This window comes from Cherax quadricarinatus, chromosome 25 (genome assembly GCF_038502225.1).
Source record: "Cherax quadricarinatus isolate ZL_2023a chromosome 25, ASM3850222v1, whole genome shotgun sequence".
Lineage (NCBI taxonomy): Eukaryota > Metazoa > Arthropoda > Malacostraca > Decapoda > Parastacidae > Cherax > Cherax quadricarinatus.
The window spans coordinates 24,052,183-24,077,242 of record NC_091316.1 but is presented as its reverse complement, the minus strand read 5'-3'; positions in this window follow the sequence as shown (position 1 = coordinate 24,077,242).

Genomic DNA, 25,060 nt, shown 5'->3' with positions numbered 1-25,060 from the left:
AGCAGGAATCTTAATACAGGGAATTCTTCACTTGCCTAGCCCTTGGTCATGACCTACTTCCACATTGGACAAATGTGATACCACCTACGACTGCTGCACCTCTCCTGCCTACAGTATATAAGCCACTTTTTCGCACATATGCTGTATTCTTTTCAAGATTGATGGAGTGACCACATCGACTCAATGCTGAGGGACTAATTACTTCAAACTCCTGTTTTTCACCGTTCTCCTTTGTATGAACTGATGAAGCCACTGTGTGGCGAAACATTTCCTCATTAAAGATACCCAAATGTTGCACATGTGTCTAATTTATCAACTAGTCGGTTCTCTGAACCATTCATCTACACGAATCCCTGAGCTAGTGTATTCAGCAGGAATCCCTGAGCGAGTGTGCGATTAGCAGGAATCCCAAAGGGCACCAGAGAACTTCCTCAAGGGAAAACAACAAGACGAACTTTCTCATATGCTCATATTATGCAGCGCTTAAAATTTTGCGAGATACTCCCCGCGTATAGCTGATCACAACCCCAACACTTACGTAAACACTAGACCTCAGATCACAAAACAGAGGATCCACACTCTTAAGCAATGCGCCAACAGTATGTTGATTTGTAAAAACATACGGAAAATCGTTTTGTGATAGCTTGTATGTTAATATATTCTTGAATTATTTACGAATGGGAAAGCAGGTGTGTTACGGGTGGCACAGAGAGAGAGAGAGAGAGAGAGAGAGAGAGAGAGAGAGAGGTGAAATTTGACTCCAAACTGACCATGAAGAACCACTTCGTAATTCTTGCAAACAAGGCAGCCAGGAAGCTTACAACACTTCGCTGTCTCTCGCATCTGCTTGACAGTATGGGTGGCAAGATTATGTATGAGGCACAAGTACGCTCACACCTTGAGTATGATCCACTTTCTTGGCTTGCCTCTCCCCCCCCCTCTCATCTGCGACTGCTTGACAGAGTAGAGAACAGAGCAAGACGTCTCATCTCTCGCCTGGACCCATCCTGGATAGATCTGTCATTTCAGCAGAGCCTTCAACACATGAGGGATGTGGGTGGCCTTACTGTTATGTACAAGGCCAATATTGTCAAAATACCACACTTGGATCCACTTCGAGGACAGCGTGAAACAAGCTTTTATGCCACAAGACGGGCAGAAAGCAGCAACATCACTCTGGCATCACTCCATCTGAGATCATACATACCCAGGATGGCTCGAGTATGGAACACATTCGTACAGCATAATGATGTCAACGAGATAAAGTCAGTTGATCAAATGAAAATGCTGGCCCACAGATGGCTCCAACTTCATCCTGTTCCCTACTTGTATGTCTCATGACAATAAAAATGCTCTCAAGTGAACTGATGTAGGTAACAGCTCTTAGCTTGTCAATAAAGTTAGGAATCCTTAACCTGTAAATAGCTTGTCAATAAAGCTAGGGATCCTTAACCTAACCTTGTCAAACCCTGTGTAAAAGAGAGAGAGAGAGAGAGAGAGAGAGAGAGAGAGAGAGAGAGAGAGAGAGAGAGAGAATGCATTGTTGCTATCTCATCCATATGCTTCTACATAAATAATCCACACATAGGAGAAAGAAGCTTATGACGACGTTTCGGTCTGACTTGGACCATTGACTAGTCCCAGAAAGTGATTAGTCAATGGTCCAAGTCGGACCGAAGCGTCGTCATAAGCTTCTCTCTCCTATGTGCGGGTTATTTCTGTGGAACTTCTATTCTTTGTTTAATGTGAAGCCTCAACTTATGCGCTGCTTATTGTTGAATTAGTCGGTCATATGTTTTGATCTAATAATGGTCCAGGACGAGCCGAAAAGTGATCTACTGCTTCCTCTCCAGAATTTTATTTGTGAATAACATTTAATTAATAATAATTCTTCTGAGCGTCATTCTTATGTTTGCTAGCTTTACATACGTTTGTGTCAGCCGGAAAATTTATGGAATCAATGATTGTCGAGGCAATTCGTAGCCATCTTGAAAGGCATAAATTGATTAATGAATCTCATCATGGTTTGACAAATGGGCCTCACGAATTTACTAACTTATTTCACAAAGGTATTTCAGGAGGTAGATCATGGTAATGAATACGATATCAAAAGCCTTACTGAAGGCTTTTGATAGAGTTCCACATAGAAAGCTATTGAGAAAAGTTAAGGCACACGGAATAGATGGACAATTTTTTTCCTGGGTAGAGGAGTGGTTGACAGATAGGCAGCAGAGAGTTTGCATCAATGGGATGAAACCAGAGTGGGGGCGCATCACGAGTGGTGTTCCACTGGGGTCAGTGATGGGCCCTTTATTATTCACAATTTATATAAACGACATTGATAAAAGAATAAATAGCGACATAAGCAAGTTTGCTGATGACACCAAAATAGGTCGCCTAATTCATTCTAATGAGGACAATAGAGCACTCCAGGAAAATTTTAAAAGACTGATGCAATGGTCGGAAAAGTGGCAAATGCAGTTTAATATAGACAAATGCAAAGTTCTAAACATTGGACAAGAAAATAACCATGCCACATATAAACTAAATAATGTAGATCTTAATATTGCTGATCGTGAAAAGGATTTGGGAGTTCTGGTTAGCAGTAATCTAAAACCAAGACAACAGTGCATAAGTGTTCGCAATAAAGCTAACAGAATCCTTGACTTCATATCAAGAAGTATAAATAATAGAAGTCATCAGGTTGTTCTTCATTTCTATACATCATTGGCTAGGCCTCATTTACATTATGCTGCACAGTTCTGGTTACCGTATTACTGAATTGATAGTAATGCACTGGAAAACGAACAAAGTAGGATGACAAAGTTGATCCCATGTATCAGGAATCTTCCCTATGAAGACAGACTGAGAAAACTGAATCTGCACTCTCTAGAAAGGGGATATGATTGAGGTGTATAAATGGAAAAGAGGAACAAATAAAAGGAATGTAAATAGTGCTAAAAATATCTAGCCAAGATAGGGCTCGAAGCAATGTCTTTAATTTGGAAAAATTCAGATTCAGGAAGAATATAGGAAAGCACTGGTTTGGTAATAGAGTTGTGGAAGAGTGGAACAAACTCCTGAGCATCGTCGTAGAAGCTGTGACGTGTAGTTTTAAAAATAGGTTGGATAAATAAATTTGTGGTTGTGGTGGGTGTGAGTTGGACTTGACTAGCTTGTGCTAATAGATCTAATGCCGTGCTCCTTAAGTGGATGTGACCTGGCCGGACTAGGTGGGTCATTGGTTTAAGCCGGGAAGTGACTTGGACTTGCCTCTCGTGGGCCAGTAGGCCTGTTGCAGTGTTCCTTCTTTCTTATTTATTTATTATTTTATTTTATTTATTATAAATTTGTGCACACATACAGTGTGTGTGTGTGTGTGTGTGTGTGTGTGTGTGTGTGTGTGTGTGTGTGTGTGTGTGTGTGTAAATAGCATAACATCACTTGCTTCCACATAGTTAGCATTTTCTAGAAATCTTGCACACCAGGGGCTCTTATCCCAGTAGTTACTGCTGTCAGGAACCATTTTGGTAATAAAATCGACAGTTTTATGGGGCTCTTAACAAAGCGGACTACCAGGGTAAGAAGTCCATAAAATTAAAATTTCATTTTGGGGCTACATATCTACCTGACATTTACCTCTCAGAGTTAGTAAAGTCTTTAAAGAAAATACCTGGCTGTAATATTTTCCTTGAAATGAGAATCCATCGTTTTAGATATAACAAGTCGAACACTTCTCTGACCAGTTTACGATCGCTGATAAAAAGCTTAATTAACGACGGGCCGAGGGGGGAAAACATCAAATAAGACACACAGTAAAGCCGATGCTCATAATAGAGACCTTGATCATGTACTGGCTCATTTGCATATCAAAAGTATCTAATATTATCGAGGAGGACTCGAGAGTAGGTCCCAAGGCGGTGGTGTGTGTGTGTGTGTGTGTGTGTACGAGAGTAGGTCCCAAGGCGGTGGTGTGTGTGAGTGTGTGTGTGTGTGTACGAGAGTAGGTCCCAATGACTCACGAAATCATAATGACACGATTGCAAACAAACCATACCCCGGCCGGGATTGAACCCGCGCCATGTTGTGAGTCATGTTGACGGCAGTGAGGGGACTTGAGCTAGAGTTCGTCACGGCCACGCTAGCTGGAGATTCGTCTGTAAAATCTTGCATTTGTGGTCACAGTGGTGCCTGTGCTAACCTTCCTATGGTGTAGAAATATACCTAATTGGACGAATCTTATTGTGGCTAGCTGGTCTAGTGGCTAACGCGACGGTCTGGAGTTTTGAGACTCTCTGACCGCGGGTTCAATCCCGGCCGGGGTATGGTTAGTAGGTCCAAAGGCGGTGGTGTGTGTGTGTGTGTGTGTGTGTGTACGAGAGTAGGCCCTAAGGCGGTGATGTGTGTGGGTGTGTGTGTGTGTGTGTACGAGAGTAGGTCCCAAGGCGGTGGTGTGTGTGAGTGTGTGTGTGTGTGTGTACGAGAGTAGGTCCCAAGGCGGTGGTGTGTGTGTGAGTACGAGAGTAGGTCCCAAGGCGGTGGTGTGTGTGCGTGTACGAGAGTAGGTCCCAAGGCGGTGGTGTGTGTGTGTGTGTACGAGAGGTACAGAGTGGTGTTTGTTGGGCTGCGGTGCTATGCTGGGAGGTGCTCTGATGAGTGAGTGTGTGTGTGTGTGTGTGTGTGAGTGTGTGTGCTTCTATCAACTTTTCTGTACTTGACTGAAGAAGCCTACTGTGTAGGCGAAACGTTTCATATTAAAGATACCTAACTGTTGCACAAGCTAGTCAGATCTAACTCACATCCACCCACATCCACTCATGTATTTAACTAACCTATTTTTAAAACTACACAACGTCTTCGCTTTTATGATGGTACTCGGGAGTTTGCTCCACTCATCTACAACTCTATTATCAAACCAGTGCTTTCCTATATCCTTCCTGAAACTGAATTTTTCCAACTTAAAGTCATTGCTGCGAGTCCTGTTTTGGCTAGATACTTTTAGCATGCTATTTACATCCTCTTTATTAATTCCTGTTTTCCATTTATACACCTCGATCATATCCCCCCTAATTCTACACCATTCTAGAGAGTGCAGATTCAGGGCCCTCAGTCTATCCTCATAGGGAAGATTTCTGATACATGGGATCAACTTTGTCATCCTCCTTTGTACGTTTTCCAGAGAATTTATATCCATCCAAGTTATGTCCTAGAATTTGTATTGATAAAGCCACTGGATGGCGAAACGTCTACAATAAAGATACCCAGATGTTGCATATGTGTCTTACTCTCATCTTGTCGGTATTATATACCATTCGTACACAACTTGTCAGACACTGCAACATCATGGAATCTTAATTCTGAGGACATGTACATAACCTTCACGACTATGACAACTACCTCTACAACTAACCCATCTCTTTGGGAAGGACCTACTTCCACTGGGAAATCCCGCCTACCAGTGAATTTGCCCTCGTCTGCTTCACCTGACGTTACTATATAAGCGCCAGGATTCTTTCTTCTGCTTCAGAATCTCCACGACTATGGTGCTGTTCGCATCTACTCCTAGGTTGAGGGACTGATTACCTCATCTTCTGTACATAGTTCTACTGTCTTCAAGTTATGTCCTAGAATTTGTATTGATAAAGCCACTGGATGGCGAAACGTCTACAATAAAGATACCCAGATGTTGCATATGTGTCTTACTCTCATTTTCATTGTCCTATATGGCAAGATGAGCGTTGCTATTTAAGCCAAGATAGCAAGTTCTGCCTATTCGGCACGACATATATATATATATATATATATATATGTCGTGCCGAATATGTAAAACTGGTCAATTAGCAAGAACTCATTTAAAATTAAGTCCTTTCTGAAATTTTCTCTTATACTTTTAAAGATATATTTTTTTCATTAATGTTGATGTAAAAATTTATAATTTTGCACCAAAAGAATCTTAGAAAACTTACCTAACCTTATTATAACAAGAGCAATTTATTTTAGCCTAACCCAACTAAATATATTTTAAATTTGTTTACAATAATTTAATACTAAACAAACACAGTGAAATATATTTTTCTCGTTAGGTTCAGAATGATTTTGGCGAAATTATTGCATACACAAATTTTCGCTTGTCTTATATGGCAAGATGAACGTTGCTATTTAAGCCAAGATGTCAAGTTCTGCCTATTCGGCACGACATATATATATATATATATATATATATATATATATATATATATATATATATATATGTATATATATATATATATATATACATATATATATATGTATAAATATGTATATATATATATATATATATATATATATATAGATATATAGATATATATATATATATATATATATATATATATATATATATATATATATATATAGATATATATATATATATATGCAAACACTATAACATATTTAAACGTTTCGGTCCTGGAACCTTGATCACTTCTAACATACAGAGGTAGAAAGACATTATATATATAGGCGGAGAGTGAGATGTGACGCACGTGACCTGAGGAATGTCATAAGAACATAAGAATACTCGCCGGGCACTTGCTATGAGTAACGTCAACGTTTCCACCATAAACACATCCTCTATCAAAGACCTCACTACTAAACGCAGCCCCACACCTCTAACTTCTACAGCAGGCGTCTACACTTTCCCCTGTGGGTTCTGTCCCAAGAAATATGTAGGCGAGACAGGCAGAGATCTTGCAGTCCGCCTGAATGAGCATCGAAATGCCTCTAACAGAGACGATGTAAGGTACGCCTGTGTCCTCCACAGAGACTCCACGGGGCATTTGATGAACTGGAACGAGGCACAACTCGTTCTCACCGAACCAGACCTCAGACGCCGACGGTGCCTAGAAGCCTCACTAATCACCGTCACCGACACTATAGAACGCAACACTGGAAACTACAAAATTTCAAAAACATTGGCATACATGATACTTAAGCAGCACCAACCCAACAACACAGGAGTCACGTGATTTCATCGTCTACCCTCGCCTAGCATGGGCCAGTAGGCCTTCTACAGTGTTCCTCCATTCTTATGTTCTTATGACATTCCTCAGGTCACGTGCGTCACATCTCACTCTCCGCCTATATATATAATGTCTTTCTACCTCTGTATGTTAGAAGTGATCAAGGTTCCAGGACCGAAACGTTTAAATATGTTATAGTGTTTGCTTACGTGTCTTTCTAAACCAACTTGTCGGTATTTATTACCAAGGTTTATACCATATATATATATATATATATATATATATATATATATATATATATATATATATATATATATATATATATATATATATATATATATATATATATATATATATGTCGTGCAGAATAGGCAGAACTTGCGATCTTGGCTTAAATAGCAACGCTCATATTGCCATATAGGAAAAGTGAAAATTTGTGTATGCAATAATTTCGCCAAAATCATTCTGAACCTAACGAAAAAAATATATTTCATTGTGTTTGTTTAGTATTAAATTATTGTGAGCAAATGTAAAATATATTTAGTTGGGTTAGGCTAAAATAAATTGCTCTTGTAATAATAAGGTTAGGTAAGTTTTCTAAGATTCTTTTGGTGCAAAATTATAAATTTTTACATTAACATTAATGAAAAAAATACATCTTTTAACGTATAAGAAAATTTTTTAGAAAGGACTTAATTTTAAATGAGTTCTTGCTAATTGACCAGTTTTACATATTCGGCACGACATATATATATATATATATATATATATATATATATATATATATATATATATGGTTTTTTTTATTATCACACTGGCCGATTCCCACCAAGGCAGGGTGGCCCGAAAAAGAAAAACTTTCACCATCATTCACTCCATCACTGTCTTGCCAGAAGGGTGCTTTACACTACAGTTTTTAAACTGCAACATTAACACCCCTCCTTCAGAGTGCAGGCACTGTACTTCCCATCTCCAGGACTCAAGTCCACCCCGTCGGTTTCCCTGAACCCGTTCATAAATGTTACTTTGCTCACACTCCAACAGCATGTCAAGTATTAAAAACCATTTGTCTCCATTCACTCCTATCAAACATGCTCTCGCATGCCTGCTGGAAGTCCAAGACCCTCGCACACAAAACCTCCTTTACCCCCTCCCTCCAACCTTTCCTAGGCCGATCCCTACCCCGCCTTCCTTCCACTACAGACTGATACACTCTTGAAGTCATTCTGTTTCGCTCCATTCTCTCTACATGTCCGAACCACCTCAACAACCCTTCCTCAGCCCTCTGGACAACAGTTTTGGTAATCCCGCACCTCCTCCTAACTTCCAAACTACGAATTCTCTGCATTATATTCACACCACACATTGCCCTCAGACATGACATCTCCACTGCCTCCAGCCTTCTCCTCGCTGCAACATTCATCACCCATGCTTCACACCCATATAAGAGCGTTGGTAAAACTATACTCTCATACATTCCCCTCTTTGCCTCCAAGGACAAAGTTCTTTGTCTCCACAGACTCCTAAGTGCACCACTCACCCTTTTCCATTCATCAATTCTACGATTCATCTCATCCTTCATAGACCCATCCGCTGACACGTCCACTCCCAAATATCTGAATACATTCACCTCCTCCATACCATCTCCCTCCAATCTGATATCCAATCTTTCATCACCTAATCTTTTTGTTATCCTCATAACCTTACTCTTTCCTGTATTCACTTTTAATTTTCTTCTTTTGCATAACCTACCAAATTCATCCACCAATCTCTGCAACTTCTCTTCAGTATCTCCAAAGAGCACAGTGTCATCAGCAAAGAGCAACTGTGACAACTCCCACTTTATGTGTGATTCTTTATCTTTTAACTCCATGCCTCTTGCCAAGACCCTCGCATTTACTTCTCTTATAACCCCATCTATAAATATATTAAACAACCACGGTGACATCACACATCCTTGTCTGAGGCCTACTTTTACTGGGAAATAATTTCCCTCTTTCCTACATACTCTAACTTGAGCCTCACTATCCTCGTAAAAACTCATCACTGCTTTCAGTAACCTACCTCCTATACCATACACCTGCAACATCTGCCACATTGCCCTCCTATCCACCCTGTCATACGCCTTTTCCAAATCCATAAATGCCACAAAGACCTCTTTAGCCTTATCTAAATACTGTTCACTTATGTGTTTCACTGTAAACACCTGGTCCACACTTCCCCTACCTTTCCTAAAGCCTCCTTGTTCATCTGCTATCCTATTCTCCGTCTTACTCTTATTCTTTCAATAATACCTCTACCATACACTTTACCAGGTACACTCAACAAACTTATCCCCCTTTAATTTTTGCACTCTCTCTTGTCCCCTTTGCCTTTATACAAAGGAACTATGCATGCTTTCTGCCAATCCCTAGGTACCTTACCCTCTTCCATACATTTATTAAATAATTGCACCAACCACTCCAAAACTATATCCCCACCTGCTTTTAGCATTTCTGTCTTTATCCCATCAATCCCGGCTGCCTTACCCCCTTTCATTTTACCTACTGCCTCACGAACTTCCCCCACACTCACAACTGGCTCTTCCTCACTCCTACAAGATGTTATTCCTCCTTGCCCTATACACGAAATCACAGCTTCCCTATCTTCATCAACATTTTACAATTCCTCAAAATATTCCCTCCATCTTCCCAATACCTCTATCTCTCCATTTAATAACTCTACTCTCCTATTTTTAACTGATAAATCCATTTGTTCTCTAGGCTTCCTTAACTTGTTAATCTCACTCCAAAACTTTTTCTTATTTTTAACAAAATTTGTTGATAACATCTCACCCACTCTCTCATTTGCTATCTTTTTACATTGCTTCACCACTCTCTTAACCTCTCTCTTTTTCTCCATATACTCTTCCCTCCTTGCATCACTACTACTTTGTTAAAACTTCTCATATGCTAACTTTTTCTCCCTTACTACTCTCTTTACATCATCATTCCACCAATCGCTTCTCTTCCCTCCCGCACCCACCTTCCTGTAACAACAAATTTCTGCTGAACACTCCAACACTACATTTTTAAACCTACCCCATACCTCTTCGACCCCATTGCCTATGCTCTCATTAGCCCATCTATCCTCCAATAGCTGTTTATATCTTACCCTAGCTACCTCCTCTTTTAGTTTATAAACCTTCACCTCTCTCTTCCCTGATGCTTCTATTCTCCTTGTATCCCATCTACCTTTTACTCTCAGTGTAGCTACAACTAAAAAGTGATCTGATATATCTGTGGCCCCTCTATAAACATGTACATCCTGAAGTCTACTCAACAGTCTTTTATCTACCAATACATAATCCAACAAACTACTGTCATTTCGCCCTACATCATATCTTGTATACTTATTTATCCTCTTTTTCCTATAATATGTATTACCTATAACTAAACCCCTTTCTATACAAAGTTCAATCAAACGGCTCCCATTATCATTTACACCTGGCACCCCAAACTTACCTACCACACCCTCTCTAAAAGTTTCTCCTACTTTAGCATTCAGGTCCCCTACCACAATTACTCTCTCACTTGGTTCAAAGGCTCCTATACATTCACTTAACATCTCCCAAAATCTCTCTCCTCTACATTCCTCTCTTCTCTAGGTGCATACACGCTTATTATGACCCATTTTTCGCATCCAACCTTTACTTTAATCCACATAATTCTTGAATTTACACATTCATATTATCTTTTCTCCTTCCATAACTGATCCTTCAACATTACTGCTACCCCTTCCTTTGCTCTAACTCTCTCAGATGCTCCAGATTTAATCCCATTTATTTCCACCCACCGAAAGTCCCCTACCCCCTTCAGCTTTGTTTCACTTAGGGCCATGACATCCAACTTCTTTTCATTCATAACATCAGCAGTCATCTGTTTCTTGTCATCCGCACTACATTCACGCACATTCAAGCATCCCAGTTTTATAAAGTTTTCCTATATATTTATATGTATATATATATATATATATATATATATATATATATATATATATATATATATATATATATATATATATATATATATATATATATATATAAATATATGTATATATATATATATATATATATATATATATATATATATATATATATATATATATATATATATATATATATATATATATATATATATATATATATGCAAGGAATTCGCGAGAGCATGCGAAATATAACAGTAACAAAGTGAAGCGCTTCTTTTAAATGTGATAATTATAACAAAACCATTTTCCAAGGTCAAAAAATTTAACCGTACTCTCCTGGCAGCGCCTAATACCTTGACTCAAGCTTCCTTCTTAAGGAGAAATTCTTCTTCCAACTCTAAGATCTGAAAATAACGAAGCTCTGGACATATGTTTTCCACATGATCGCTATATTGTTTACCATCATTGCCACAGACGAAGTTTTCTCATAGTAATTATTATTCATAGAGTTTAATACCTTTCGAGTTTCGTTTCAGTTTTAGTCTCTTTGTTGGTACTAATAAACCTACTAGTGACCATCCAGACATATAGTTTTTACTCTCCCAACACCGGCACTAAGGACATGAAACTGAGGGGATGCGGAGGGTAAAATTCCATGTCATAGCTCCAAAACGAAAAATAACAAAACGTTAGCAAAGCCCTATGCAAAGAGTATTGTAATGAGAAGCAGCCAGTCTTAGCCCTACTGATAACAGCTACTAGTACCCTAGTCTAGATATCAGCATGGGCGGGGTGAAGCAGCGAGCTACACAGGACAGGACATGCTAAGGGGCCAATAAGGAATAGCATGTTTGGTGGACTCGACAGGCAAACTAAGAGGCCACACTCGTGTTCACCTTTGACCTTTGCTCTTCGTTTATATCGCCTTCTTCGTCCCTTTCCCAATTACCTTTTCCCTCCGACTCTCTAAAAATTAGGACATGCGAGTGAATGTATCTATATGCTGACTGTCCTGCTCCGAAAATAACTATGTCAATTAACATGGTGTGCAATTTTGGTTTGTTCCAGACTAGCTTAGCGACCTGGCCTCTCCCTGATAAATTGTACAAGGTAATGCAGCTTAATCCTGCCAAATTGATCGTGGGTCAGCCCACATTTAGCGGGTGTTATTTAGTACAATTGATGTTGATGAAGTTCAGGCTGGTTGTCGTGAAGCTAATGCAAGTATATATGCTTTGACATTGTGGCATGCATATAACGTAGTCTCAAAATAACTAGAAATTATTTCAACAATGAATCTGTATTGTCTCTATATGTAGATATATATTCTTAACTATACATAATAGTAAAAAAAAAAAACCCGTTTTTTCTCCTCTATGTAATTTTTATCATTTTTGTTCCTCCTTGCTATGACGATGAAGATATCTTTATAAAATTTAATTTCTCCAGTGAATGGGATGTGCTTTCCTGAGAAATGGAAATTCCCGATGGAGCACTTGACAATATCCTCATTGCCCTACCGAACTCTCCCAAGTAATGCTGAAAGACTCTAATACTATGACATTGAAACATAGGTAGCTTTTGTTCCCACTATGTAATTATCTTACAGAATAGGGAAGCAGCACATGAAAAAACAAAATGCTGGAACATCGCCGGCATTTTATACTACGTCCTGGTTTAGAAAGATTAGTGCGTAAACACTAGGAAAAAGTTCCGGTGTTGGGACCTTGATCACTTTTAACACACACAGGTTAAAAAGAAAGTTATGTATAGGCGAATAATTTTCTGATAAATATGTCCTAGTATTTGCTTATCTGTCTTTCTAAACCAGTTTATCAGTATCTATTACGAAGGTTTATACAATACTACATCCTACATACATCACCACCACCACTACCACCCAGACGACCTTAGCTACACCACCAGCTCTGTCTCTGAGACCAGCAGATACTGCTTTCAGAGCATTATCCCCTGTTCTCAGTGCAGTATCCGCTGCTCTCAGAGCAGTATCCATTGTTCCGCCATCAACACCAACACTAACAGTAAGTACCATTACCACCTTCACTAGATGAAAACATCAGAGGTGAGGCTGGTGGCTGCCTAACCATCACCTCACTTCATGCCTGACGTCCGACACTAACAGCCTCGCCTCGCTACCCTGCCGCTCAAACAGCTAACTTGTTATGCAAATCTGTTTAAGTGTTTTTTGGCACACTTAATTGAAACCTGCCGACATACATATCAAGAGAGAATATGGGTGTTAATGTGAGGGGAAAACTGATTAACTTTGCTTAAACTTGGATGACACTCATCCTGTATGTGTGTGTATGTGTGTGTGTGTGTGTGTGTGTGTGTGTGTGTGTGTGTGTGTGTGTGTGTGTGTGTGTGTGTGTGTGTGTGTGTGTGTGTGTGTGTGTGTGTGTGTGTGTGTTTGCGGTTTAACTTAACATCAGTGAAGGCTTTTGCATTATTCCTTGGCAAGAGAAATATTTTGAACGTGGGAAAATGGAAGAAATGGAATGGTATGGAACTCGAACCTGAGTCCTGGTGTTTACGAAGAGTGCACATGACCATGGGACCAACAGTATATTCTTTTTGAGCTTTGTATATTTCTGATCCGTTACTCTCTTCCAAGTCACTTGCTACGTCTAATTTTAGCCTAACGGCATTTTTCCCGAGCTGCTGTTCTGCCTTATTTCTAATCAGCCAGAGTCTTCGTCGACCACCTACATCTTTTGAAATTATAAAATACAAAATTGCTTTTAAACTCTGCAAGAAAATTGTTAAGATTAGATTTCTGCCGGCGAAGAGGCTAGTTCACGGTGCTCCCTATATCCCACCTGTGGACGCTAGCGCAAGAGCATATGGATACACAGGAGGCCTAGGAACTAGGCCCCAGGAAGGTCAACAGGAGTACATCTGGATTTATATCTCCAGTTCACTTATCTCTCATAAACAAATTTAGGAAATTTACTTACTATATCTTTTATCTTATTTTCATTAATAAGATATCGTGACATAAATAACATTGACATGTCACAAAGGTTAGTATCCCGTCTCTATACTCGTTTAAATATACTTTATCTCTTCTTTTTTTTCTTTATGAGTTTGTAAGAGACTGAACCTACTCCAACCTGTCATACTTCTCCCAGAACTACAATAAAGATTATTATTATTATTATTATTATTATTATTATTATTATTATTATTATTATTATTATTATTATTATTATTATTATTATTATTACTATTGTTGTTGTTGTTGTTATTATCATCATTGTTAAACTTACATGGGTCATATCGCGTCTGGGGAATATGAGGAGTGGAGATAATCAGGTTTGATCAGAGGAAGAGATGGATAGCTCCATTTCCTTAGATTAAGAGCCCTTCACCAGCATCCAAACACCCACATTCAAGGGAATTTGCCTTAACCATTGTTCTGGACCTTAACATATTCTTAAGGTTAATCTGAAGTTATCTGCAGCATTAAATAATCCTCGCACAGTGGATAGGCTTTAAACCTAACAAATTAACCCGATGAACAGAAAACGTCTTTATAAGCATGGGCGGAGGCTGGAGCAGAGGCCGAGATGTGAATCTCATCTTGGGTGACATCTGATAATGATTGATACCAAGATTATATCGTTATATTTGGCTTTTTCCCAATTAAGAACTTTTCTGGTGGGAGAGGCAGCAGCTACAGCTTGCTGCCTCGACATCTGAAACGAAGCAGGAATGGAAGATGATAAGATAGGGTACTCAGTGACTGGTGCAATAAATCTATACTCAGTGGTTAATTCCTGTTTTTGACAGGGATTCTTCAAAAAAAAATATTTATAATGAAAAACGTCAAGTAGTTCGCATCGAAATTATCCCATTATAATTTCATAGGAATTCTGCTAAACTGCACATACCTGAGATGCTGGAGATGTGATGTCACCATAGATCTCGAAACAGACTCTACCATCTTAACAGTGAAGCTACACGGAGATAAGGAGAAACTGTCTCCAATGTTTTGGAGATGACAGACCGGGCAGCGGGGGCGCTGACCCTGGAAATCCTCTTCAGTTATATGCAATACAATTCAGTTGATACAGTACGTTCAACAAGGACTGAATTTGGTGTAAGACATGTGGCATGAATTCAATCATATCAAATAATATCGAGCAGGTCATGTGCTGGCAATATATTAAGCATACCAAAATATTTTGCAGCCATGAAAACATCACAGCAAGCAAACTAGACGCACATGGGCCACCCTGCAGCCTAGAGATGTATCCTTCTTATCCGATAATCCCAGCCCTTTAATTAACATTTCTTGAACTGTAATTCAACAATGTCAAGACTCGCACGAACTATGGCTCATCACCCTCAGGAAGCCTAGATGTTGTGGTTAAACACAGAGGCCCAGGAGCTGTACTTCAGTAGCTTCTAAATCGTAGGAGCTGTTGCACACACCCACAAGAGGCTCAGAAGCTGTAGCCGAATACCATATGGAGACCAAGGAGCTGTAGCTCAACACCTTCATGAGACCTAAGAACAGGAGATCAACCTTGTCAAACCTTTCAATGAAGCAGTTTAAAGATTTCTTCAACAGACTTAAGTGTTAGAATCCATTTTCTCTCAAACAGGTTTTATAATCTGAATGGATTAAATGTTTTTTTCTTTTTTCAAAATATTTGATATCATATATTCTATTAAGATATGAACTTTGGGTATGCATGAAAGTGCAGAGCTGCACACCCCGGAGCTGGAGGTTAACCGTCTCGAAACACACAAAGTGAAGGTGAAACTACGTAAATATGTAATCTTAGCATTAGCAGGTCCCACAGCAGTAACCCAACAGGTCCAGAAGTTCACATCTATCACAGTCATGTACCAAAAACTATGGTTTAGAAAGACACGTAAGCAAACACTATAACATATTTATTAGAAAACGTTTCGGTCCTGGGACCTTGATCACTTCAGAAGTGATCAAAGTCCCAGGACCGAAACGTTTTCTAATAAATATGTTATAGTGTTTGCTTACGTGTCTTTCTAAACCAACTTGTCGGTATTTATTACCAAGGTTTATACCACCAAAAACTGTGGATCAAATAGGGAAAAGCATTGTGCAAATATTTAATATTTCAATAAAGATATGAATTTTTTATTACAGGATGCTCAAGTAACCTGGTCACTCGACCAATTTCGATTACCAGGTGCTGCTAGAGAAAAAATAGGAACATAGGGATTAACGTTATTGTAGCACCAATTACAGAAGTAACAGCAGCACCACCAACCCGCACCAAGTTACAACAGCAGCACCACCAACCCGCACCAAGTTACAACAGCAGCACCACCAACCCGCACCAAGTTACAACAACAGCACCACCAACCCGCACCAAGTTACAACAGCAGCACCACCAACCCGCACCAAGTTACAACAGCAGCACCACCAACCCGCACCAAGTTACAACAGCAGCACCACCAACCCACACCAAGTTACAACAGCAGCACCACCAACCCTCACCAAGTTACAACAGCAGCACCACCAACCCACACCAAGTTACAACAGCAGCACCACCAACCCGCACCAAGTTACAACAGCAGCACCACCATCCCGCACCAAGTTACAACAGCAGCACCACCAACCCTCACCAAGTTACAACAGCAGCACCACCAACCCGCACCGAGTTACAACAGCAGCACCACCAACCCACACCAAGTCACAACAGCAGCACCACCAACCCGCACCAAGTTACAACAGCAGCACCACCAACCCGCACCAAGTTACAACAGCAGCACCACCAACCCGCACCAAGTTACAACAGCAGCACCACCAACCCGCACCAAGTTACAACAGCAGCACCACCAACCCGCACCAAGTTACAACAGCAGCACCACCAACCCGCACCAAGTTACAACAGCAGCACCACCAACCCGCACCAAGTTACAACAGCAGCACCACCAACCCGCACCAAGTTACAACAGCAGCACCACCAACCCGCACCAAGTTACAACAGCAGCACCACCAACCCGCACCAAGTTACAACAGCAGCACCACCAACCCGCACCAAGTTACAACAGCAGCACCACCAACCCGCACCAAGTTACAACAGCAGCACCACCAACCCGCACCAAGTTACAACAGCAGCACCACCAACCCGCACCAAGTTACAACAGCAGCACCACCAACCCGCACCAAGTTACAACAGCAGCACCACCAACCCGCACCAAGTTACAACAGCAGCACCAACCCGCACCAAGTTACAACAGCAGCACCACCAACCCGCACCAAGTTACAACAGCAGCACCACCAACCCGCACCAAGTTACAACAGCAGCACCACCAACCCGCACCAAGTTACAACAGCAGCACCACCAACCCGCACCAAGTTACAACAGCAGCACCACCAACCCGCACCAAGTTACAACAGCAGCACCACCATCCCGCACCAAGTTACAACAGCAGCACCACCAACCCTCACCAAGATACAACAGCAGCACCACCATCCCACACAAAGTCACAACAGCAGCACCACCAACCCGCACCAAGTTACAACAGCAGTACCACCAACCCGCACCAAGTCACAACAGCAGCACCACCATCCCACACAAAGTCACAACTGCAGCACCACCAAGTTACAACAGCAGCACCACCAACCCGCACCAAGTTACAACAGCAGCACCACCAACCCGCACCAAGTTACAACAGCAGCACCACCAACCCGCACCAAGTTACAACAGCAGCACCACCAACCCGCACCAAGTTACAACAGCAGCACCACCAACCCGCACCAAGTTACAACAGCAGCACCACCAACCCGCACCAAGTTACAACAGCAGCACCAACCCGCACCAAGTTACAACAGCAGCACCACCAACCCGCACCAAGTTACAACAGCAGCACCACCAACCCGCACCAAGTTACAACAGCAGCACCACCAACCCGCACCAAGTTACAACAGCAGCACCACCAACCCGCACCAAGTTACAACAGCAGCACCACCAACCCGCACCAAGTTACAACAGCAGCACCACCATCCCGCACCAAGTTACAACAGCAGCACCACCATCCCGCACCAAGTCACAACACCAGCACCACCATCCCACACAAAGTCACAACAGCAGCACCACCAACCCGCACCAAGTTACAACAGCAGTACCACCAACCCGCACCAAGTCACAACAGCAGCACCACCATCCCACACAAAGTCACAACAGCAGCACCACCAACCCGCACCAAGTTACAACAGCAGCACCACCATCCCACACAAAGTCACAACAGCAACACCACCATCCCACACCAAGTCCCAACAGCAGCACCACCATCCCACACCAAGTCCCAACAGCAGCACCACCATCCCACACCAAGTCCCAACAGCAGCACCACCACTTACATCAAGTAGCAGAAGCAGCAGGAAGCACAAACCATGGTGACCAGGACTTACAGTCATGTAACTCGCGAAATTCATATAATCGACCGGGTCCGTTCCGTAATCTTGGGCAATTAACATTCATCTCAAGGATCGAGATGAGGCACTTATATGGCACATTACACAGGTGTGGAAGAGTAGAGGCATCAGGGCTACCTCACCTGTAATTACAGAGTTCTTCTACTTGTGATATTCCTTCTCCACCTCCACCTACTCCTAGTTCTGTAACCAGTGTATGTAGTTGAGTTTTGATTGCGTGTAAGACTTTGGATAATGCCCAAATGGGCACAGCGACGGACTGTCCTTAAACTGTGTACCAGACTGTTCTAAATCCTTGCTGCAAAATTTAAACAACAAAAAAATACTCCTCTAGCATTCTTCTAATATTTACTGTATTTTAAGGTTCGCTAGAACCATATATGTACCGACTGTTAATAAACTGTCTGCCCCGTTATAGAAGTGTTCCCCATTTGTATACAACGTTTGTGTGGCTGTGGAGATTTGGAACGTCTCAGTACTAGGAGGCTGGAAACTGTTCAAGGAATATATACTGATATACCATGGACAGTACATAAATACTTTATATGAGAAATAAAGGAAAGGATTATTAGACATTTAACCTGAATAAAATAAAGAATCTTAAATACCATGAATATATTGGAGGGATAATTTTTTAATGGAGTCTCTATTCACAGAGAAAAGTTCTATTGAAATTTTTATGTGCCAAGTGTTAATCGATCACAAAATAAAATATCTGATCATAAAAGGAAATATTCCATCGAACACCAATGATAATACAGTGTCGCATCAGCATAGTATAAATAAATACTTATATAATCATCACATTTCCTGACATCTACATTTATTTACCTCAGATATTTTCTCTTATTGTTAACATCAACACACTGGACGCTACCTTTATAAAGGGGATGAATAAAACTGTGCCACATGATGTTTGTTATCTATATTTTAGAAGTGTATTTGTTTATCTATACACAGTGGCCTATTTGTTGAGAATGTTTGTTGAAAATATTTTCAAAACACAATATCTTTCACTGCCTTTGGCAGTTAGTTACGGAAAGGCTCACAGTCTGCTGTCTACATTCACTAGCTGAAAACATTGCAGATAAAATGTTCCAAAATCTAAAACAGAGATAATGAATCGCCACAGTGGAAAGAAAATACATTTACCGGGAGACTGCTAATTACTCTGGACGACCCACAATACCCAGCTTCTGAAGGGCATCAGCAACAAACTATTCAGAGGAATTATTTTGTGCTGATTTGCATCTTCCACGTGAGCTCCCGCGCAAGATTGTGCCCCTTGTGTTACTCTTTCAATTATGTATGTGAAGAGTTGGCTGCATGCTTGAGTAAGCAAGGTCGCTACAGGTCAATGAGGCTTGACCACACGCACAATGGATGGGGTCAGCGCAAGACGGAAAAGGAGGATGAATTTGAACACTAGAGAAGGTGAAGCTGTGGGTCATCTTGCAAATTGTGGGTCATCTGTAAATTGGTGTTGCCGTAAGGGTAACACTCCCTGTGTCACCTCTCAAGTCAGCCACATATACAGGCACAAATACTTACAAATACATACACAATCCAATCATCTTTACACAAGAGCGTATGTACGCTCCCTTGGACACACACACACACACACACACACACACACACACACACACACACACACACACACACACACACACACACACACACACACACACACACACACACACACACACACGCGCGCGCGCGCACACACACATACCTATTAGAAATTAAAACAAAATTATAACAAATTCATGTAAGTAATGATATCCCGAGCATTAGTTAAGTTTGAAACAACAGATTACCTGTTGCAAATAACTGCATAGTTACACAAACCAACACTTCTAGAGTGCACCACCATTCATTCTGAGATACTAGCCAATATATATAAGGGCCACCATTCATCCTGACGTGCCAGCCTCGGTGTGTAAGGACCATCATTCATCTTGAAGTGCCAACCATGGTGTAATAGGATCACCAACCTTTCTGAAGTGCCATTCACTATGTGTTACCACACTAACTTGTTGAGGTGCATCCACAATGTTTATGAACATCATTTTCCTGAGGTGTAACCCTTCCACTGGAAGAGAGGGACACCTGTTTACTGAGGTACACAGCATCCACCAAAATAGAAGAACACATCAGGTTTCTGAAGTGCAAGCCTCCTACTAGAACAGAGGGACACACCAGTATTCTGAAGCGCAACTCTCCCACTGGAGTAGAGGAACACACGAGCTTCCTGAGGTGCGACACTCACTGGTACCAGACACAGCAACAACAACTAGAAAGATTCTCACCCAGTATATAGTGAAACTATGTAATAATTACTAATATAATAGAGGCCTCATCTGCTAATGCATCGGTTGGTGAACAGGTGACTAAAGTAGGCGATGGTAGTTGTAAAAGGGAGATAGAACAAGGAGTGGCAGAGGGTGGATAACAGTATAAGAAGTCGGGAAAATAGGATAAACATATGATGGCAATACAATAACTTTCTAGGAATATAGGGAAGAAAATATGAACGCATTTGGATCACTTAATTAAAGGCTTAGAAAAAATAAATGGGGAAATGGAAAAGGAAATAAAATTTATTAGGCAGGGAAGAGGCAGCAGGAAAAAAGAGAAACACTGCATATAGGAGAGCGTGAAGAAGCTGAGAGATAAACTAAATAGGGTGCATTATGGTGAAGAAAAAATTAAAATGGAGAAGATGAGAACAGAAGTAGATAGATTCTTGCAGATTTACTTAAATTAGAAGATACAGGAGCAACAACAATAGAGGATATAGCAAGCAGATTGTTGTGCTAGAAAACACTCTGGACGGATAGTCATAAAGAAAAAAAGAAGTCTGTGATGGTTTTTGGATTGCCAGAACAGAAATAGAAAACAAAATGTTAACGAAGGGAAAGAGAATAACAGAAAATTTTAACGGCTGCTAGCAAACCCAAGAGAGAGAGTCTCTCTTCAAGTACCACAAGTGGGGGTACCGCAAGGATCAGTGCTTACCACAGTAACTTGTATTTATATGTTTGCAAACAATGCAAAAAATAATTCCGAAGAGTAGAAACTTAAGAAATATTAAAAAAAAAAACAGAAACATGGAGTGAATAGTTAATGATGGAATTTAATGTAAATCAATCTCATAGTGAAAAAGGTTAAAATGCGAGTAGTATTCTTCTGCTCACAATCTGTACTAGTAACTATCATAACTTCAAGAGCTTGTGTAACTATCCTAAGCTCTCCATGTAAGTAAAGTACTAGTCATCATAAATAATAGTGTAAAAACGCAACTATCGATGTTTATACTTAGTATCTATAATAACCTCGGGATTACCAACTTCAAATCATCTTGAGATCCTATTTAGATTATTACCAGACCTTAATATCTCCTTAATCTATAATAAGCAGAACAAAAATGAACGAACAGACATACATAAAGGTAATATTTATCACTGACCAGGTAAATCCTCTGTTCACCTGTATTTGAATAAGATGTTATCAGTTTACAACATATAAACTATACGTATCTTGAGAGAGAAAAAAACGACTACTCTATAAAGTCCAAACATTAACCACAGTGATTGTATCTGGCATCTGATGAGCATGTGATTATCCAACTCACCAGATAATAGACGGTCTTGCTAAAGATTATAGGAAATCTCATTAAGGTATCATTAGTTGTGTTGGTATACCGTGAACATATCAGATTACTGTAAAGGTGTGTACAAGATCAGGCTCGCACACGCGAACACGATCGCTGTGAAAAAAAAGTTGAAAATTTCAGAATTCATTTTTTTTTTGACCGAGGGATATAGAGAGAAGTGTTGGGGGTGTAGTGCTACCGAAGTCATAGTACACTATTCTGAAGCCAAAGAGCAAACAAGAAAGCCGGGAGGTGCATTTAATGACGTGAAATATATAAAACAAAGATGGTTAGAAAAGAGCAGCATTAATTAATAAAGCCTAATGGTTGTCGGTAATAAATTTGTTGGTATATTTAAAGCGTGTTGCTAACTGATTATTTAAGACCAGTCAGGAATCGTGCAGCTAAAATGTATGATTTAGTTTAAAGTTCGAAAAGACTAAGAAATGATCTTAGCACAAGAACAGAGAAGTGAGGAAGAAATCTCCAGGCGACGTAGCATAACCAAAACAAAGTATGTTACGTATATTGCTGCTGACAGGTTTGAGTATTGAAACACTAGAGTCACAGCACTTCAAAACTAGTTAATTTAATTATATAACGAATAAAAAGGCACAATACCGTGACTGCAACAATACGCAAATAACCCGCCCATAGGAGAGACTTATGACGACGTTTCGGTCCTGAACAGATGGTATGAAGTCTGGAACAAATTGAGGAAAAGGGTAAAAGTGACCGATTTAACAGTTTTTCCCTACTTAAGCAAGGAAAACATGGCTGGAATAAAAAAAGTGACAACACTCAAGGACAATCAGGAGAACAAGAAGTATTAAATAATCTTACTAAGAAAATGATTTGTTAAAGTAATCAAATATGTTATTTACAACACAACGATTTTTTAGTTAAAACTTGATGTTTGGGTCCGTTTTGGACCCAAACATCACTCGTGTCTTGATAATGGGCAAGGATGGACCTGAACGTCGATTAGTTTTGACTTCAGTCTGTGGATTACTTGTGAGTTGTTGATATGTCACATGTGCAACACTTGAGTATCCTTACACAAATAACCCGCACATAGGAGAGAGGAGCTTACGACGACGTTTCGGTCCGACTTGGATCATTTACAAAGTCACAGTAACAGAAAGGAGAGAAGGAGGCAATACATACAGGCCAGCAGACAGGGACGGGACAAGAAAATAGTAGGAAAGGAAGTAGAGGTAGTGGTAGTAGAAGTAATACTACTACTATTTGTGTAATAGTAATGCTATCACTACTACTACTACTACTATTTGTGTAGTAGTAACACTATTACTACTACTTCTACTAGCACTACCTCTCTACTTCCTTTCCTACTACCTCTCATGTCCCGTCCTTGTCTGCTTCCTTCTCTACTTTCTGTCAGTGTGACTTTGTAAATGGTCCAAGACGGACCAAAACGTCGTCGTTAGCTCCTCTCTCCTATGTGCGGGTTATTTGTGTATTGTTCCGATCAAAATATTGTGCTTTTTTGTTATTTTTGGGTATCCTTATTGTCGATATGTTTCGCCTGCTCGGCAGGCATCTTTAGTTGCATGAAGACGCGAAACTTTTCTAAAATAAAGCTACACAAGTGTCGCACTTGTGTTTTACTCATTATTACAACCCAGAAGAACCAAAGGCCTGTTATCCTGGGTGTAAAGGGAGCAAAATAAACACAGCAGAAAAACAACTGACTTGTATTATCCTTCACCAATTCAGAACAGAAGTATGTACACTATATACACTATGTACAGTGATAGTTATTAGTGCACTCCATGGTAAGCAAGGCAGAATAGAAGCCACTAGAGAGCAGACCGTGCTTCAACCAGCTCTAGAATGGGAATGACAAGTGCAGACAGGTGAGTGGTACCCACAACACCTCTGCGATTGCCAAAACCATCTTCTCATTGGCTGGAACCTGGGTACTGACTAAACGACGGGGCCCCATCATCAACCCTAGTACCTGGTTCACTGGTTGGGGGAGATAGCCTTTCAATGAGGGTGTGTACATGCGCCGAATAAAGGTTACGTACTCTTTGCATGCCACACTCATAAACGTTTTCGATACTGCGAGATGTTGCAGTCTCGGTAAAGTGAATAATTTTTAACTTGAGAAAATTGAGACACAATTTGGACCTAAAAAAAATAATCAGGCGAAGGAAATCCATCGATTTTAGCCTTAATAACCCTTTTTCTTCTGTTGCTGAAGAGAGTCTCTGACAGAGGTCGAGATGCACAGACCTTTCTTGCAAGTGTCGTCTCATCCTTTCAGCGATGAGTCTACCCGACTCTCTAATCTAAGCCATAACGGAAGCCTTCCATGGTAAGCGATCACCGTCAACTTGATTGATCAAGAGACCGTGCCGCCGTATCAAGACGAATACACAGGTCACGGAGCAAAGCTTACACTGGGGTAACATTGTGCCTTTCGTAAAGCTGTTTGCTTGAAGACTTTGAGCTCTGTATAGAACGAAACATCGCCTACCATCGACGCTTACCGTATTTTCTGAAACTTAACCAAGCAATGAGAGGAGAGTCGTATTCTGTGTACTCAGGACTGAACCAGGGAGCAGATCCTTGACTTCGAGTCTGTTAACCTAACATGAGGTTGGATCACGTGACCCAGCCCGCGTAAGCTAAAGCTTAAACCAACTAACAGTAATTGGCCTCATGGTTTCCCGCCATCAGGGTTCGTTCACATCATAAAAGAAACAGATCCTACCTATTTACAATTCCTATAATAATCAAAATAATAAATATAATAATTATAATACCATGGTAACTGTAATGACAGTTTATAATATAAAGCTGAACACCTTCATTTTAGCTATTAATGAAGATCTTCGCAATATAATACTAAGTGAGAATCACTTTCTCTGAACGTCTCTAAATATTATATTGTGGCCTATTTCCAGGGTGCAACACTAGGTCAGAGTCAACAGGATAGGCTTTGGGTTACGCTTAAGC